The sequence below is a fragment of the Sus scrofa genome, chromosome 5, assembly GCF_054392235.1.
Source record: "Sus scrofa isolate SSC_HxYL_T2T_F1_AM1 chromosome 5, Sscrofa_HxYL_maternal_Yorkshire_Landrace_v2.0, whole genome shotgun sequence".
Lineage (NCBI taxonomy): Eukaryota > Metazoa > Chordata > Mammalia > Artiodactyla > Suidae > Sus > Sus scrofa.
Genome location: NC_139387.1, coordinates 15,484,694 through 15,504,841, shown reverse-complemented (window position 1 = coordinate 15,504,841; position 20,148 = coordinate 15,484,694). Strand labels below are relative to the sequence as shown.

Below are 20,148 nucleotides of genomic sequence, written 5' to 3'. Positions count from 1 at the left end.
CCTGAAACATACAATGAATTAAAGAACAAAAACAAAAAAACCCGCCTTTTTTTTTTTTGGTCTTTTTGCCTTTTCTAGGGCAGCTTCCCACGGCATATGGAGGTTCCCAGGCTAGGGGTCCAGTCAGAGCTGTAGCCACCAGCCTACACCAGAGCCACAGCAACACAGGATCCGAGCTGCGTCTGTAACCTACACCACAGCTCACAGCAACACCGGATCCTTAACCCACTGAGCAAGGCCAGGGATTGAACCCGCAACCTCATGGTTCCTAGTCGGATTCGTTAACCACTATGCTACGACGGGAACTCCAAAACCTGCCTTCTTAACAAATATGCCTGAAGTTTACATATCCAAGTAAACGTTGTTCCAATCCTAATACCCCCTCTCTCACCCCCATGTGCAACATCAAGCCACACTTACCTAATTGCCTGAATTCCCTGAACACCTGATGTGCTCCTTCACACCTGCCCCAGCTACTCTGGAAAGATGAATCCCCACTTCTCTGCTTGGTGAACTCGGCTTTCAAAGCCCACTTCTAAGCCACCTCCTCTATGAAGCTTTCCAAGAGCTCCTAGAAAAAAAAAAAAATCAGTGATTTTCTCCCTCCATTATGCTTATTTACTCAACTTTTTTTTTTTTTTTTTTTTGTCTTTTGTCTTTTTGTCTGTTGTTGTTGTTGTTGCTGCTGTTGTTGCTATTTCTTGGGCCGCTCCCGCGGCATATGGAGGTTCCCAGGATAGGGGTTGAATCGGAGCTGTAGCCACCGGCCTACGCCAGAGCCACAGCAACTCGGGATCCGAGCCGCGTCTGCGACCTACACCACAGCTCACGGCAACGCCGGATCGTTAACCCACTGAGCAAGGGCAGGGACCGAACACGCAACCTCATGGTTCCTAGTCGGATTCGCTAACCACTGCGCCACGACAGGAACTCCCACTTTTTTTTTTTTTTTAATTAAAGTGGCTACAATAGGCCGAGTTGGAGATTGGAATGAATGTACAGGGGTTAGAACAACGCAGGGCACACTGCCTGACTGTTAGCTATGATGATGAGGCCAGTGGGGACTAAAATGCTGCTGCTGGATTTCAGAGAGAGATGGTTAATCACCATACATAATTTAAGAAGTCTGGAGCTGCTGAGAAAGGCCCACAAGAAATCACAAGACAGTGCAGGAAGTACTTTGTAATAAAGCACAGGGCACTGCGGGATTACCAAGACAGCATTCTAATCCAGTTTAGGTTCTGGAAGAGGTCAGGAAATACCTCCAGGAAGATGGCCTGGTCTGTTTGGGCTACTATAACAAAGTATCAGAGACTGGGTGGCTTATAAACAACATGAATTCATTTCTTACAGTCCTAGAGTCTGGAAGTCCAAGATCACGGTGTAAGCATGGGCAAGTGAGGGCCCTCTTTTGTGTGCAGACTCCTCATGACCTCACCTGGTATGGTCCTCTCAGGCCTTTTCTATAAGGGCACTAATCTCGTTCGTGAGAGCGCCACCCTTATAACCTAATCACCTCCAAAGATCTCACCCCTAATGCCATTAAATTGGGCATTAGGGTTTCAACAGATGAATTCTGGGGGTACACAAACATTCAGACCATAGCAGAGGGGACAAAGGCTGGAGCTGTATAAATAAATATACATATGCCAAGTAGCTGCCAAGCTCTCACCTTTCTAGATCTTCTAGCCTTCCTACAGAAAGCTTATGTAAGCCTTTAGAGTCAGGCCTCATTTCTGACCCAAGAAACCATGACCCAGCTTGACCACCCACCTTGTCCAGGGTACCCAGTTTGTAAGTGGCAGTGGCAGGATCAGGTTTAGATCTGACTAGGAAGCTTCCAGAAGGAAGTCTATCCCAGCCCCCAAGAGACTCACACAATCCCCTGTACTTTCCTTTCACAAATCTCACAATTTGTCATTACATAATCATATACTTGTGAGTGTTAACGGTCTGTCTCCCCAACCGGGCTATCAGAATTTCGCTTACCACTGTATTCTCAGTGCCCCGTGCTCAGCAATATTCAGATGTTTGCTGTTGGGTTTCCTGGGACAGCACATTTCATACCCAGGTCCCCTCACCTTCAGGCGAGCCCCGCCCACTCCTCGCCAGGCCCTACCCCTCCCCACCTTGCCAGGGCTGCTGCTGCCAGAACACACTGGGATGCGTGGCTACCCTCAGCCTGACCACCTGTCTTCTCCCGGCCCTCTGCCAGTTGCCGACCAGAAGGCTCAGGCCCAGCGCCTGTGCGCTGGGAAGAGCTGCAGGTCCAGGGGGGCCTAGACTCTCAGTCATTCTTGAAACCTCTAACCCTCGGCAGTTCCCCTGGGTTCAACCCGCAGGGCTGAGGGAGAAACCCAATCTTGGCCAATGAAAGCCGATAGGCTCCCAAGCCGCTATTCCGAAAAAGGGCCCGTCAGACCTCAGAAGCAGGAGGGAAGCCTTGGGAGTTGCTGAGAGATGGAAGGGGACCACCAGCCACTGCGCTTACCCGCTCTCTTAACTACTCGTTATGTGCACAAATCCGCGGAGTTTGGTGGGCCCGGGACCTCCTGAGGAGCGCCTGGGTCTGGCTGAGGAGTAGGCAGGGCCTGAGTGAGACGGCGAGGGCCCCAGGGGAGATAATAGGAACTTAATGGGGAGGGGAGGGGCCTGATGGTAGGTGGGCAGGGCCCTGGGCGAGGGGGCGGTGCCTGGAGAGGAAACCATGCACGGTTTCCCTGTGCTCTTCCCAGAGATTCTATTAGGGTTTAAGACACTGCAGGATCAAAAGTCCCTATCTAACCTATCGGTTCCTCCAACCAGTCTACTTCTACCATATGGAAACTGAGCTTTAAAAAATGTACATTTGACTCACTGTAGTGGCTTTCTCTCTTTCAGAATAATCTGAATCTTGTTTTTTTCTTTTTATGGCCACACCTGCAGCATATGGAAGTTCCCAGGCTAGGAGTGGAATCCCAGCTGCAGCTGTCAGCCTAAACCACAGCCACAGCAATGCTGGATCCGAACCACATCTGTGGCCTATGCAACGGCTTGTAGTAAAGCCAGATCCTTAACCCACTGAGCGAGGCCAGGGATCCAACCCACATCCTCAAGGACACTCTGCTGGGATACAATCTGCATCCTCATGTACACTATGTTGTGTCCTTAACCCACTGAGCCAAAACGGGAACTCCTGAATCCTAAATGCAAGATTACAAGCACCTGTATTCAGTACCATTTCAAATCAACTCATTATTACCTTGCAGTATTTTCCAAAACTATTTAGGCCTTAAGATATGTTAAAAAGCAATTCCTGGAGTTCCCTCATAGCCTAGTGGTTAAGGGTGTGGTGTTTTCATTGCTATGATTCAGGTTCGAGCCCTAGCTCAGGAAATTCCACATGCTTGAGGTGAGGCCAACAAAAAAAAAAAAAAAAAGAAAGAAAAAGAAAAAAAAAAGCAACTCCTATATATGTGAGGAAATTGCATAGAAATAAATATACACATTAATGTATGTAAAACTAGTGAAATCTGTATAAATTCAATGGATTATATTAATACCAATTTCCTAATTGTGATACTACACTATGGTTATGCAAGACGTTTTGTTTTTTTTTCTTACAATTACATGAGAATCTACAATTGCCTCAAAAGTTGTTTTTAAAAAGCAACTCAGTTTGGATATGTAACAGAAAATGGTTTCTAATAAGCTATTTTTAAAGTATATTTTTATGTATAATTTGTGTTCCCTGAAAGGTAGTTGAAGGCAAAATTCAGGTCTGATTAATTTTTGTAATAGTAGCTAGCAATTAGCTCAGGGTTATGTACATAGTACAAATGAATTTCCATGAATTCCCAGGCTATAGTACGGCACCTAACGTAACAAATACATTTGCCAGTGTTATGCTCTGGGAAGGAAGGACCTTGCCTTCAGGAAGCTGGCAAGAGCACACAGAGGATTAAACTCACAATACAATCCATGGGATCAGTACAGTGAGAGAGGGAAAGGATGGGTTCACTGAGCTCAATCAGAGAAGGCTCCCTGGAGGAGACAGAGATGTAACTGATATCTGACAAAAGCAGGCTTAACTTGAACTCAGTGAAGATTAAGCTTCCGGGCCCCTTTAATGCCCTGGGAGAGACCTTATTAAAGGGTTACCTGATTATATATTTTTGTAAAATTTGAAAATTTATTTTAACGGCCATCTAATAAAATCACTGGGTTTTTTCCACCCCCGTCTTTCCTTTATCCCGCTTTCCTTCCATTAGGTGGCACTGTCCTGGCTGAGGACATTTTGGGAGTCTTGCTAAGACGAGGTTGAGTTGGGAATATTCTGTTTTAACCACAATTTGGAAAGATGATTTGAGAACTTTTAAGTAAAACAAATGAAAAATTACCAAACTCCTGATATGGATATATAAGAGGAGTTTCTTGGAGTTCCCATCACGGCTCAGTGGAAATGAATTCTGACTAGCATCCATGAGGACGCAGGTTCAATCCCTGGCCTCGCTCAGTGGGTTAAGGATCTGTTGCTGTCGTGAGCTGTGGTGTAGATTACAGACATGTCTCAGATCCTGTGTTGCTATGGCGTAGGCCAGGAACTATAGCTCCGATTCAACCCCTAGCTTGGGAACCTCCATATGCCACAGGGTATGGCCCTAAAAAGACAAAAATAAAATATGTTTCTTATTTTGCATCTTTAAATATATTTATAAAACTCTCTAAAGAAAGTGCATATAATTTTAAAAAAGACATGTAAATTGAAAAGAAAAAAGAATGAGCAATGAAATCAGAAGAAAGCTTCTGACACTGAGAAGATTAACAAAATCAATTGCAGATAATACCTAAAACAGTAATTGATTGAGAAGAGACATATTTCAAATATTTTGAATTAATAATCTAATTAATGAAGAAGAGTGAATCACAGGAATACACTGAGAATAGATGTGATGAATTGTTTAGTTATTTGTCAATAAATACAACTATGAAGATATTATAAAACACATGATGCATAGCACATGATAACATTAAGGACACGCTGGTGAATGGGAATCATCAATTCAATGAGTATATAATCTTGCAGTCATTGTGCAAGAAAATTTTGTCCTGAAATCTTAGTTATTGCCGTCATGACAACAGTCCTAAAAAACTTATATGACATCACTGGTCTATGACACTTGTGGGTTTAAAATAAATATTTCCAAACTATCCATATAACAAATTTTGATCAACCACACTAGAAGAGAGGTTGAATTATCTTTCTATTCTCTCTGCAGAAAATATAACAAAATCATTGGCAACATGAAGTGCTTAAAAAGTATACACCCAGGAGTTCCTGTTTTGGCTCAGTGGGTTAAAAACTCAAAATAGTGCCCATGAGGATGTGGGTTCAATCCCTGGCCTCACTCAGTGGGTTAAGGATCTGGCATTGCCACAAGCTGCCATGTAGGTCACAGATGTGGCTCAGATCTGGCATTGCTATGTCTGTGGTGTAGGCCCACAGCCGTGGCTCCAATTAGAGTGGGGAACTTCCATATGTCACAGGTGCGACCATGAAAAGAAAAAATAAAGAAGAGTATGCAGCCAAACAATGAGGAAAATAATAATAGTATTAACAGGTATCATATAACTAATAAAATTACTGTGTATTTTTCTGAATTTTATGATGTTTGCAGTACTGGACACCTTTAACTTTTTGTATTTGTTGTGATTCCATTCATCCTTCTGACCAAACATTCACTTCCAAGCCTAACTTTGTATTCATAATTTTGCATTATTAAAGAGCAACAAGAACAGTCTAAACATCAGGACTCACAAACTTGGATCTGTCTTGGATTTCTGTAACTGAAGTACATCCCCTGGCCCCTGCTGACGTCTTCTATCTGCCACCCACCCACCCCCAGCCTCACAGACACATTCAGAGTATGTTCCAAGCACATGCAATGCACATGTGTTACATCACCTAATCTTCACACAAACCCACCGAACCATGGTACTATCTTTATTCCTATACTGAGGGATTATTGGCAGAGCAGAGATTTAAACCCATGTACTCAGATTCCAGCATCCATGCTTTTAACTATGACATTTGATTGCCTCTCAACAGTGGTCATATCTATAACATTCATCAGGAGCTTACAACTAACACTGCTAGAGACATATAGGCATTCTCTCACTGAATCCACATAACCACCTAGGGAGATAAGTATATTACTGTCCCTAATTTACGGAAGAGGAAATTGTTTGTTCAAGATCACAAATCTCATCAGCAGAGGGCCTAGGAAAGCCTCATGAATTATTTACTCTCCCTAGGATGCTCTATGTCTGTCTTGCATGCAGACCTTTACAGGTGCCTTTTCCCTTTACCTGAGCCAGAACCCTTCCTCCCCACCTCCACCTTGCTTATTTCTGCTGTACTCTAAAATTCAATTCAAGGATCAGTTCATTTAAGAAAGCATCCTTGTCACTCCCTTCTCACTCTCCAAGGCTAAGATAGGTGCTGTTTTCTCCCATAGCATCTCGTGCTCACCTCCATCTGAGCAGCCCCAGTCAGGCTGGTTATGAGAAGAGCCTCACAACCACTTATAAGTGTCGCAAGAGACATAGAACAGGTGTTGAGAAGTAAACCTTGGTGTTTTAAGGCACTGATATTGTGAAGGATGTTTGTTTCTGCAGCATATGACAGCTTATCCTGACTGATACACACCTAACATTTCTTGAGTGGAAGTGGGAAGAAAGACTCATCTTTCTCTGGCAGAAAAGATACGAGATACACAAACTGCTAACTAACACTATGCTTCCAGCCCAGTGGAGAAAGCTGATCTGAGAAAATGAGACCAACAGAGAGAGGCAGCAATGGAGAAAGGGTGGTGATAATCCAGATCCCAGGTTCTGAAGGTCTCTGAGGCTCAACTGGACTCCTGTTTCCAACAGTTAGGTGAACCTATAAAATCCAAGGTTGCCTCTCAGGGAATGAAAACCCTACACAAACCACCTGTACTGAGCTCCAGAAGACCCTGTCATCAGAGAGGAGTGATCTACCCAGGACCATTTAAAAACACTAATATTTTGGAGTTCCCGTCGTGGTGCAGTGGTTAACGAATCCGACTAGGAACCATGAGGTTGCAGGTTCGATCCCTGCCCTTGCTCAGTGGGTTAACGATCCGGCGTTGCCGTGAGCTGTGGTGTAGGTTGCAGACTCGGCTCGGATCCCGCGTTGCTGTGGCTCTGGCGTAGGCTGGTGGCTACAGCTCTGATTCAACCCCTAGCCTGGGAACCTCCATATGTCACAGGAGCGGCCCAAGAAAAGGCAAAAAGACACACACAAAAAAATAAATAAATAAAAAAAATAAAAACACTAATATTTTGACTTCTAAGGGCTTATACCACAACTCTGGCTCTGCCTAAAAAACTCAAGCTGGAAAATCAGCTTGTAAGAACTCCATTTTTGCACTCCTAGTTCAGGGTCTCCTATTACGAGGGTCTCAGAAGAGTGAGTGTGAACAAAATCAGAAAGTCATTTTTAAGTAGAAAAAAGGAGTGGGGACAACAAGTGCCTGGAAATGTGGGCTCTGTGTTGGAAGCCAGCTCTCCAGCCCTGAGGAGGTGGAACAAAGGGGGAAAGGAGCTGCCATATGCAAATGAGCCCTGGGGCAGGAGGGATACCTGGGAACAGGCACCCAGGACACTCATTTGAATTTGGACAAAACTGGAATGAGCTGAGAAAGAGGCCTGGGAATCAACTGGGAAAACCCCAGCCCAAAGGGCAATCTACTCAAATCCCAGGCTTTCTGGACTCTGCATTTAACAGTCCTCACACTTACAGATTTTCCCTGTGCCTGCCTGGCCTCCTCTTGCTCCCCAGCTCCCACCCCTCCCACTCCAACACACACACACACACACACACACACACACACACACACACAGCTTTTTTTTGGTAACACCTGTGTCTATCAGCCCTGGCTCTAGCTGAGGTAGCACAAGGAAGGATGAATTATGCATGTGGTAGAAAGCAAAACCCAGGCAGCTCTGGAGTACTACAGTGAGTCACCACAACCAGGACTTTCCAGGACCTTAAGGCCTGGTTACTTGTATCCATTTGTTTGTTTGTTTAAGCCAGTTGTGCGGGTACTAGCAGTGGTTCTTAACCATTCTGGGCCATAGACCACTCCAGGAATCATAATAGAATATGGGAACCATGTCCCAGGAAAAGACACATGTGCACACAATTTGATAAACAGCAACATGGGGAGTTCCCGTTGTGGTGCAGTGGTTAACAAATCCGACTAGGAACCATGAGGTTGCAGGTTCGGTCCCTGCCCTTGCTCAGTGGGTTAACGATCCGGTGTTGCCATGAGCTGTGGTGTAGGTTGCAGACGCGGCTCGGATCCCGAGTTGCTGTGGCTCTGGTGTAGGCCAGTGGCTATAGCTCCGATTGGACCCCTAGCCTGGGAATCTCCACATGCCGCAGGAGCAGCCCAAGAAATAGCAAAAAGACAAAACAAAAAAACAAAAACAAACAAACAAACAAAAAAAAACAGCAACATGGGAGTTGCAGACTCCTGAAACAGAATGGGGACCCTAAGTTAAGAGCCCCTAGTCTAGAAGACAAAATTTAGGTGCTGGACAGAGGGTCACAAGGCTATGGCTGAGAGCCTTGTAGTGGAAGGATCAGAGAGACCCAGATTCAAATTCTAGTTCAGGTAATAGCAACCTATGAGAATCTGTGTGTACTGGGAGGGGCAGTGATAATACACATACAGAAAGTCCTAAAACACGAAGGTACGGCTTAATCAATTATCATCAAGTGCACGCCTGTGAACCTCTAAATCAAAAGACTGGAACATTGCCAGCACTCTAGTAACCTGACTCATACTAACTTCCAAACATAAACCATCCCCTTTCCACCTCTACCAAAGGATAATCACTAACTTTTACCATAATCATTTCCATTTCCTTTATAATTTTACCATCACAGTGTGAATCCCTAAACAGGTGATTCACTTTTGCTTATTTTTCAATTTTGTTTTTTTTTGTTTGTTTGTTTTGGTCTTTTTTTTTTTTTTTTTTTTTTTTTAGGGCCGCATCCGCAGCATATGGAGGTTCCCAGACTAGGGGTATAATTGGAGCTGTTGCCGCTGGCCTATGCCAGAGCCACAGCAGTGCCAGATCCTTAACCCACTGAGCGAGGCCAGGGATCGAACCCACAACCTCATGGTTCCTAGTCAGATTCATTAACCACTGAGCCATGACGGGAACTCCTCAATTTTGTTTAAATGGAAGCCTACAGGAGTTCTCATCATGGCTCAGTGGTTAATGAATCTGACTAGAACCCTGAGGTTGCAGGCTCAATCCCTGGCCTCGCTCAGTGGGTTAAGGCTCAGGCGTTGTTGCCGTGAGCTGTGGTGTTAGGTTGCAGATGCGGCTTGGACCCTGCTTTGCTGTGGCTGTGGCACAGGCCAGCGGCTACAGCTCTAATTAGACCCCTAGCCTGGGAACCTCCATATGCCGCAGGAGTGGCCCTAGCAAAGAGAAAAAGACAATAAATAAATAAATAAATAAATAAATAAATAAATAAATAAAAATGGAAGCCTACAGTAGGAATTCTTTGGGGTCTGGCTTCTTTCCTTTAACCTCTCTGTGAGATTTATCCATGTTGTTGCACGTATCTGTGATGGGTTAATTTCCATTGCTGTGTTGTATTCCACTCCATGACTACCATAATTTATTCATTCCTTCCATAGTTTATGGATATTTGGATTGTTTCCAGATTGGGATGATTACAGATAATGCTCCTATGAACATTCTTATACATGTCTCCTATTGGTTTGAGGCTCACTTTGTAAGCTATACACATGAGTGGAAATGCTGAACAGGATGTGGATATTTCCAGCACAGCAGATGAAGGCAAGTGGTTTTCTAAAGTGGATGTGTCCCATCTACACTCTCTACAGTAGTGTGTATATGTTCTTGTTGTTCTAGTCCTCTTTTCCCCTAATCTGTTTTACAAAGGCTTCTAGTTTTGGTCATGGAGATACTCAGACCCCGTCCTAGGTGAGGCAGAGTCTTTGATGGCAACTCTTGTGTCCTGTAGTGCCCATAGGGCAGCAAGCTCTGGAACTCCACTTACTTACCAGCATTAGGCCCTTCCTGAGGACTAACAGTGAAAGAAGGTTGCCTGGACAGTCCAGGCTGACCCACTGTGGAGGAAGCAAGAGCAGGGGGAGACAGAATCAGCAGTCAGGAAAAGAGGTCAGCATTTTTGACATCTGTATCCTCTCTATGTAAGGCCGTTAATGAGCTCTGTTCTTGGGCATACCCATTAGCCTCTCTGTGTACCCATTTCTTCCTCTAGGGAAGGGGGAAACACACTAAAACCTGCCTACCTCTTAGGTGGGAGCCCTTATGGGCATCACAAAATGATAGGTAAGAAGGCCATCAGAAAAGAATTTTAAAATGCAAGTCACTTTGTGGTTTGCATTACTTCCTAATTTTGCTAATTAAGAGTAATAAACAAAACCACCTCTTCCCTTTTTTCCTCTTATCTCTAAAAATTGTATGATGATGGATGATCTCTAAAAATTGCATGATGGATGTTTTACTTCTCAGTTCTCCCAAAAGTTCAGGCAGAGCCTCCAGGGCTTCAAGCAGAAGAAAGGCATTCTGGTGAAAAGAAGATCAGCCAGATCAGGAGTCTCTACAAATGGAAAATTTCACCAAGTCCCTCAGTCAGTAGCAAACTAGAGAATCTCCCCATAAAATCTCTGAGCATCTATCAAATGCAGGATAGGAGAAAGGCTAACACAGTCTCCATTTTGGGTCCTTTCTGAGCCTTGACTGCATTTCCTGTCTTTGGAGGCCCTGAGATGCCCATGGTTCCCATCCCTTTTTTGATTAAGCACTCAGGGAAAATAGGTTTTTATTTCTAGCATTCACATGAACCCTGATTAAGATAGAAACAAATTGATCCAGTTCTTTAAACCCCTCCTGGAAGCCTCGATGATGATGTTTATGAAGTTTCAGATACGAAAAATGTCTCCCTATCTGGTCAAACTGAGGAGCACAGACACGTTCTTCCACCCTTGTCTTCTTTAGGTGACAAGCTCTGCTGTGTACACACTCTTCCAGCTGCTTTCAGGATTTACAGGAAGCATAGCCTAGTGGGAGAGGCCTGGGTTTTGGTATGAAGGCAGAGTTTGAATCAGGGATCCACGATGTGAGCAAGCACCTTCATTTCCTTCAACTCCAGGGTTTCCTCAGCTGTAAAATGGAAATAATGATATCTCCATTTGTAATGATTTGTTGTCATAACAAATACCACAGAGAGGACAGCTTAAACCACAGAAATGCATTTTCTCTCAGGCAGTACTCTTTGCAGAAGGCTTGCAAAGGTGCCCTGCTGGTCCAGGTTCCTTCGACTTTGACCAGAGCCCAGCTCTTGGGCTTTCTTCTGTAGACTGGGGGGAAGAAGTTCATGGAATACTCTCAAGTGAGGAATGACTGCCTCCACAACTCAAGAAAACACTTTTCTCTAACCAAATGACTTTTAGATATTTTAGACACTTTCATATAGCCTAAATTCTATAGAAATTGATGAGTCAATTCAAACTGGGCAAAGGAGTAAACTTTTAAGTGAAAATGAGCTCGTTATTTTGGTGAAGTGCTCTATACTTAAGACAAACCAAACCATTATCATGAAATGTTTCAAAGTATATCTCTTTCCCAAGTGAGTTACTGGTATTTTTATACCTGGAATATCACGCATGCTTTATCTATTGAATGTTTACATGTTACAAAGGAAAATATTTTTTTAAAAAAAGAATATAATTTGTTATTCCTAAGTTTTTTGTAGTATAACAAAAAATTTGTTTTCTCCTGAATTTACAGTTTCTAAATGAAGACAGGCAAGTATAAAACTGGGGGGAAAATAAGCTTTACTAATCAAATGAGGTCTGGACTTTTCTAAATGAGAAGATAATCTTATTTTAAAAACTAAACATGAGAAATATTTTTTATATAAATTTTATTGGAGTATAGGTGACTTACAATGCTGTGTTAGTTTCAGATGGACAGCAAAGTGAATCTCCCATATATATATATGTGTGTGTGTGTGTGTATACACACACATCTTTTTCAGATTCTATCCTGTATAGGCTATCACAGAGTAATGAATAGATTTTCCTGAGCTATATGGTGGGTCCTTGTTACCAATAAATTTTATATATAGTAGTGTGTATATGCCAATTCCAACCTCCCAATCCATTCCTCCCCACAATGTTTCCCCTTCGGTAACCATAAGTTTGGTTTTGAAGTCTGTTTCTGTTTTATGCATAAGTTCTTTTGTATCATTTTTATTAGATTCCACATATTAGTGATCTCATATGACATTTGTCTTTGTCTTACTTCACTTACTATGATAATCTCTAGGTCCATCCATGTTGCTGCAAATGGCGTTATTCTGGTTTTCTTTATGGCCAAGGAATATTCCATTTGCATATATGTACATCCTCTTTGTCCATTCCTCTGTTGATGGATATTTAGGTTGCTTCTATGTCTTGGCTATTGTAAACAGTGTTCAATGAACATTGGGATGCATGTATCCTTTCAAATTATGGTTTTCTCTGGGTATATAACCAGGAGTAAGATTGATGGATCATATGGTAGTTCTATATTTAGTTTTTATTTATTTATTTATTTTGGCCACACCGATGGCATGAGGAAGTTCCCAGGCCAGGGATCTAATCCATGCCATAGTTGCAACCTGAGTCACAGCTATGGAAATGCCAGATCCTTAACCCACTGTGCCATAAGGGAAATTCCTATATTTAGTTTTTAAGGTACTTCCATACTGTTCTCCATAGTTTTTGCACCAACCTACATCCCACCATCAATGTAGGAGCGTGTCATTTTCTCCACACCCTTTCCAGCATTTCTTATTTGTAGCCCTTTTGAAGATAGCCATTCTGACTGGTGTGAGGTGATATCTCATTGTAGCTCTGATTTGTGCTTCTCTAATAATTAGTGATGTTGAGTATCTTTTCTTTTTTTTTTTTTTTTGCTATCTGTACATCTTCTTTACAGAAATGTCTATTTAGATCTTCTGCCCATATTTTAATTTTTTTTGAATAAAGCTGTATGAAATACTTGTATATTTTGGAGATCAATCCCTTGTCAGTTACTTTATTTGCAAGGATTTTCTCACATTCTGTGGGTTGTTTTTCTTTCTCTCTCTCTTTTTTAGGACCGTAATCATGGCATATGGAAGTTCCCAGGCTGGGGGTCCAATCGGAGCTACAGCTTCGGGCTTACACCACAGCCACAGCAATGCAAGATCTGAGCCAGTCAGATATGAGACCTACACCACAGCTCACAGCAATGCTGGATACTTAGCCCACTGACGGAGGCCAGGGATCGAACCTGCATCCTCATGGATCCTAGTGGGTTCATTACCACTAAGCCACGATGGAGACTCCTGTTGTTTTGTTTTGTTTTGTTTTTTAATGGTTTCCTTTGCTGTGCAAAACAAAGTTTTAAGTTTAATTAGGTCCCATTTATTTTTGTTTTTATTTTCATTACTCTGGGAGGTGGATCCAAAAAGATATTGCTGTGATTTATATCAGAGTATTCTGCCTCTATTTTCCTCCAGAAGTTTTACAGTATCCAGCCTTGCATTTAGGTCTTTAATATATTTTTAGTTTATTTTTGTGCATTGTGGGAGAGAATGTTCTAATATCATTTTTTTTTTGCATGTAGCTGTTGGGAGCTATTTCTTGGCTTGTTTGGAAAGATTAACGCTGTGTTGTATATTAGATTTCCCATCCAGTATATAGAATAGATTTGATCTTTGTCTTCTTAAGTTCCTCTATTTTACAGTTGTGGTTGTACTTTTAAAAGATACATTACCTCATGTCTTTAAAAAAATGTTAACAACAACAACAAAAAAAATGGAGTTCCCATCATGGCTCAGTGGAAACAAATCCAACTAGGAACCATGAGGTTGCGGGTTCGATCCCTGGCCTCGCTCAGTGGGTTAAGGATCCAGAGTTGCCATGAGCTGTGGTGTAGGCCGAAGACACAGCTCAGATCTGGCATTGCTGTGGCTCTGGCCTAGACTGGCAGCAACAGCTCTGATTAGACCCCCTAGCCTGGGAACTTCCACATACTGCAGGTGTGGCCCTAAAAAGACAAAAGACAAAAAAATAAAATAAATTAAAAAATGTTAAGGAATTCCTGTCATGACTCAGCGGAAAAAAACCACAATAGTATCCATGAGGATGAGGGTTCAATTCCTGGCCCAAATCAGTGTGTTGGGGATCTGGCATTGCCGTGAGCTGTGGTGTAGGTCGCAGACATGGCTCAGGTCCCTGATTGCTTTGGCTGTGGTGCAGGCTGGCAGCTGAAGCTCCAATTCGACCCCTAGCCTAGAAATCTCCATATGTCGCAGGTGCAGCCCTAAAAAGCAAAATAAAAATAAATAAAATAAAATAAAAATAAAATAAAACAGTGTTTAAAATGTGACCTGCAAAACATTGCAAATGGTTAAAAAGGCAACTGAAAATGTTACAACCTAAAAGAATTCCTAATATCACAAGTGTTTTACTTTGATGATGCCATTTTGATTTAACTTGGGACACACCACAGCATATGGAGGAGGTTCCCAGGCTAGGGGTCCAATCAGAGCTATAGCCACTGGCCTACACCACAGCCACAGCAATGCAGGATCCAAGCTGTGTCTGCCACCTATACCGCAGCTCATGGCAATGCTGGATCCTTAACCCACTGAGGCCAGGGATAGAACCTGCATCCTCATGGATACTAGTCAGATTTGTTTCCACTGAGCCATGACGGGAACTCCTGACTTGGGACACTTTTAAAAGGATATTTTATGTTTGTAATTTTCTTTGAAGAGCTTGGAAATGAAATTTCTGCTTAATTCATGAAGAAAAGGTAAATATTACTGTACTTTGAACCTCAGATTTCCAGGGACAATCTTTATTGAAATATTATTCTCTCCTGTTGTTCATGTAAACTGTATGATTATCCCAGTCATTCCAATATTTTTGTATCCAATCTCCAGAGCTGAGACCTCATGCCTGAGTCTTGTGTGGAATCTGTGGTCCTTGTACTTGAGACTGGGCTCCAGGAGGAGTCACAGAGGCACAGGCAGCTCACTGGTCTCTAACAGAACTTCATCCCTTCCAGGCTTGAGAATCCTGTTCTGTGGTGGCAACATTGTCCCTGCTATCCCACAGAGACACAATTCAGGCCCCATGCTTGGCCCTGCCAAGCTCCTGGAGAGCTCTGGATCCTAGTGAGTGGTCACTGGCCTCCAGTGCCAGCCATGTGAAAAGAGGCCACTTTACATTTGATACAAAGCGTCAGCCGGTCTCATTCATGGTGCCCGGAACATGCTAAGCTCCGGACGTAGGGCTGGAAAGTGGCACTTCAACACAAACTCCCTTTCCTGCCAACCCTGCCTGCAAGGATTTCACAGGCGGAGAGGAACACGCAGTGGCTTGTCTTTTTCACTTCTCATCTCCTCAGATGTCAAGAGATGTTGTTCTGGGGAAAAGCCCAAGAAAAGCCCTATTCTCCTCACTCCCCCTCACCTGCCAAGAAGCCCTGGCCTTGCAGGTGCCTGACCCAACTGAGGAGCTGCCAGGAAGTGTCAGGCCATTCACTCTGGTTGAGAAGTGGCCTCCCCTGTGCCAAGTCCCAACCTTGGCAGCCCTATCCATGGGGCCTGGTTCTCAGGAGCAGCACCTGTCTGCCCTAGGCCTCAAACCCCAGGTCCCACATGCTGCTTCACACAAATGCAGGTGACCCTATGACCAGGGCCTCCCTGGGAGCCACAGTTTTTCCTCTGACTAAGCCCTGGCTTGTTTGAATCACTGGGCCTCAGGGAAGTCTCAAGCCCTATAAATCAGAGAAGCTGGGAGAGTGATGACATTGCCCAAAGCGCTCTTTTCACAGATGGAGAGATCCAGGGGACGTGAGAAGTGGGACCTTGGAGACTATTATCATGGTCGGGGGGTTCTCAGCCCCAGCTGTAGTTAGAGTCACTGGGAGGGACTTTAAAATATGAGATCCTGATTTAGATGGTCTTGTAGGGTGGGGTAGGGGGGTGGGGGTATGACCTCTCAGTAGAGCCCATGTAGAATCCCTCATCCAGTTCGACTCCCTTGTTTTTCAGACAAGAAAAACTGAGGGCCTGACAAAAAGGACTTTCAAGATTATTAATCTTGTCCAATTCACTTGTTTTACAGATGGTAAATTGAATCCCAGGTAGGTTAAGGAGAATCACCCCAGGCTCCACAGCTAGTAAGTGGTACCTTAGTATTTTTGGCAGTTTGACTTTTAATTTTCTCAGAATGATTCACTTCTACCATGTCTAGTTTTATTATCATAAAGCTCTGCTTTAAACCCATCATGGTTCCCTACTGCTCAAGAAATAAAGTCTACACATAGGGAATAGACTTGTGGTTGCCCAGGGGGAGAGGGCGTGGGAGAGGGATGGAATACAAGTTTGGGGCTAGCAGATGCAAACTATTATATATAGAATGGATAAACAACAAGGTCCTACTGCATAGGAAACTATATTCAATACCCGATGATGCTCCATAATGTAGAAGAATATTTTAAAAAAGAATGTTATATCTATCTATCTATCTGATTCACTTTACTATACAGCAGACATTAATACAACATTGTAAATCAGCTATACTTCGATAAGAAAAATAAATTACAGAAATAAAGCCAACAGTTTATAACACAGCATCCAAAGCCCCATCACAACCTGGACCCGCTTACTTTTCTAAAAGTACTACCTTCATACCCAGGCAAATGGGACCTATGCCCCGGTCCCCTCACTTTAGAAGGCTCCACTCTGTTTTTTTCTAGCTGCGTCACATCTCATGGGACAGAGTTCACAGGGCCAAGGAAACAATGCTCATAGAGGTACCCTGGAATCTCAGAATATTCCAAGTTCACCTATAAAGCCTATGCAGGCCTCTTCCCTATGTCTTTCTGAAAGAAAAAGAAAATAGTGCTGTTAGGCCTGAGGCGAAGCCCCACAGCAGCTGTTCAGTGGGAGACGAGATTATGGTTGGAGATTGGACATGCAGGCTGGATATCCTCACACAAGCACTCAAGTCTCCTCCCGGTGCAGGGTAGAGGAGCAGAAGAACAGGCTTCAGGTTGGGAGCTGGCTCCTCCATGTTCCAGGGAATCTGAGAATTCCAAATTCAAATGTAACCTTCTAGGTTATCATGAAGGCACACTTGTCAAATGAGGAGGATAGAACATATTTAACTGTTTTCTTTATAAATTTAAAAGATTTAGGAGTTCCCACTGTGGCTCTGAGGGTTAAGAAGCCAACTGCAGCAGCTTAGGTTACTGTAGAGGTATGGGTTTGATCATCAGCCTGGGGCAGTGGGTTAAAGTATCCTGCATTGCCAAAGTTGTAGCATAGGTTGCAGCTGTGGCTCAGATTCAATCCCTGGCCCAGGGACGTCCATATGCCATGGGTGCAGCCATAAAATTTTTAATTTTTTTTTTTTTTTTTTAAGATTTAGACGTGGTACGTAGGCCTCCATCTATACCCTTGCCTTGGCCCTGCACATGCTGGGGAGGTGGGTTGACCCCTGGTGTCAGGGAAACAGTCAACATTGCCACTGGAAGAAAAGTGGCCCAGTTCTCCAGTATGTATGAGATCTGCATTGGCAATTCTAGAGGAATCACAGGCTGCATTTACGGCAAAAAAAGAAAATATATAGTGTTGGTGTGATGTGAAACTAGGATGTGGTGTCTCCCAGGTCCTGGTTGGGAAGCACTTCCTTTCTTCCTGCAATCCAATTCTTTTAAATTCTTAAATTTAAGTTTTTAAATTTCCAGGCTCTGGTCATTTTTCCACAACAGAATTTCCATGGAATATATGAATACTAGAAACAGGATTGCTAAATCATGATAATTCAGATATTTAATTTGCCTAAGTAATTCCAAATTGTTCTTTAGAATGGCTGTACCTGTCTACCATCATACAAACTGTACATGAGGGTTCTACTGTCCCCTTGTCTCTGCTGACACTCAACATTAAACTGCTTTTGGATTTTTGCCAGATTGCTGGTAGAAAAGTTATATCTCACTGTTGCTCTAACTTAAAAAATTAAAAAATTATTATCTCAGCCTATCTGGGCTGTTATAATAGAATACCATAGGCTGGATGGTTTATAAACCACAGAAATTTCTCACAGTTCTGGGCTAGACGTCTCAGATCAGGGTGCCACCGTGGTGGACTTCTGGTGAGGGCCCCCTGCTGAGTTGTACTTGGCTGTTTTCTCACTGGGTCCTCCATGGAAGAGACAGCAGAAAGCTCTCTGGAGCTCCTTTTATAAGGGCCCTAATCCCATTCATGAGGGCTCTACTCTCAGGACCTAATTACTTCTCAAAGGCCTCACCTCTTAATGTCATCACATTGGGGGTTATGGTTTCCACATGTGAATTTTAGGGGTGACGCATTCAGTCAATAACAATTACTAATGATTTTGAGCAGCTCAAATCTAACTTTGTTTTCAAGTTGAAATTGCTATAATTGCTCCAAATCCTATTAGCCAGTCCACCTTTCTCCCCAGTTGTCTGCAAGGATAATTTGAAATACTAGGAATCAACCTGCTGATCCCTAGATTTATTGTGACACTGAAGGGTGGAGATGCCCAGCATTTGCCGTTTCTGTTTATCCTCATCTCTTGGAGATTTCATCTCCTGCCTTCTTGCCACCCCAGTTTCCTGTTCTCCAGATGCACCGGCCATGAACATGCAAAGTCATTCCAACCTCAGGGACTTTGGCTCCCACTGTTCCCCCTGCTAGGACCACTGACATTCTCAAGAACTGTTCCTTCCCTCCCTTGAGTTTCTGTTCAGATGTCATCTTGTCAGTGACATCTTCTCTGTCCTTTGTAACCAAGGTACCTCTTTTTTCTCCTCTTAAGTTTTCTTCTTAACAATCCCCACCAATTGGCATTCTCACTGCCTGTTATTTACTGGTCTGGTTTTTTAATGTCTGTGTTTCCTAGATGCCACGATAGCAAAGACTGTATCACTGCTACATTCCAAGTGCCTGGAAGGTTGCCTGGCATATAGTAGGCTCTCAATAATCACTTACTGAATTGAATAAATTCTTACTGTTTTCTCAGGGTAGGTTTTAGATTAATAGATAAACGGGTTAATGTGGGAAGAGGTACTACAGTATGACAAAACCCACAAACAGGTGAATAGGTCACAGACTGCATGCACTGCTTATAGAGATTCAATTTAACTCCCCCAGGGTTTCTGGCGCCTTCCCCAAACTGACCAAAGCAATGTACTTCCATATCTATGAAAAAAAATGTTAAGTTTCTCCTAAATGTGAGATTATTTCCTAGAGCTGACAGCACAAATTACTTTGGTTGTCTTGTTCCAGTGATACAAGTTTAGTTTCAAGTATTGGCTTTTAGCTTGAAATTATAGTCAACACAATGACAAATAATTAGAAAAGCACCTTGTCAGAGTTGCACAAACCCTTTCTAAATAACTGCACGTACATTCTCCAAAACCTGGGGGAAAAAAGCAATTAGGAAACACTGGGGCTAGAATACAGCCACGGCATGTCTTTCTTTAAAAAAAAAAAAAAAAAAAAAAAAAATCAGTTGGAGTGCCAGCTGTATAGGGCTGTTCATTGTTTAAAAAAAAAAAAAAAAAAAAAGTTTTAACCCCAGGGTAGAAAAACTAACATTGTCACTAGGATATGAAGAAACCATGGCGAAGAACTAACCACAGCGAGGCCCTGCAGAATGGCCGGCGGCATCTGCTCCGAGGGCCTTTATCAGCAGCCTTGTATGTTCTATTCAAGACTCTCAGAATGATTGTTGGCATGATGTAGACAAATTGACGCAAATTAGTTTAGCACAGGCTATGCAAAGTTTAAGCTTGTTGAGCAACACACGTGGACCACATAGCAACAGCTCCCGACACTATGCAAAATGTGTTGGATGCAAAGTACTAACTACCCAGACTCTCTTCTTCCAGACTGGAAGCAAAATTTGCAAATCATTGGTGGAGGTTAGGGGAGGGGTTGGGGGGGAGGTCAGGAAGCTGGCAACAGAGGCTGGAGCCCCCCACACTGACCCTGAA

At 43.2% G+C, this 20,148-nt stretch overlaps 1 protein-coding gene across 1 annotated transcript in view; it reads right to left on the bottom strand.

Moving 5' to 3' along the window:
* The window catches only part of LOC102157854 (uncharacterized), a 94,693-nt gene that overhangs the window by 50,887 nt on the left and 23,658 nt on the right, over nucleotides 1-20,148 (bottom strand). Inside the window, exon 5 of the mRNA XM_084957827.1 lies at nucleotides 421-571. The gene's annotated coding sequence lies outside the window, so the exon portion shown is untranslated. The remainder of the gene's footprint in view (nucleotides 1-420; nucleotides 572-20,148) is intronic.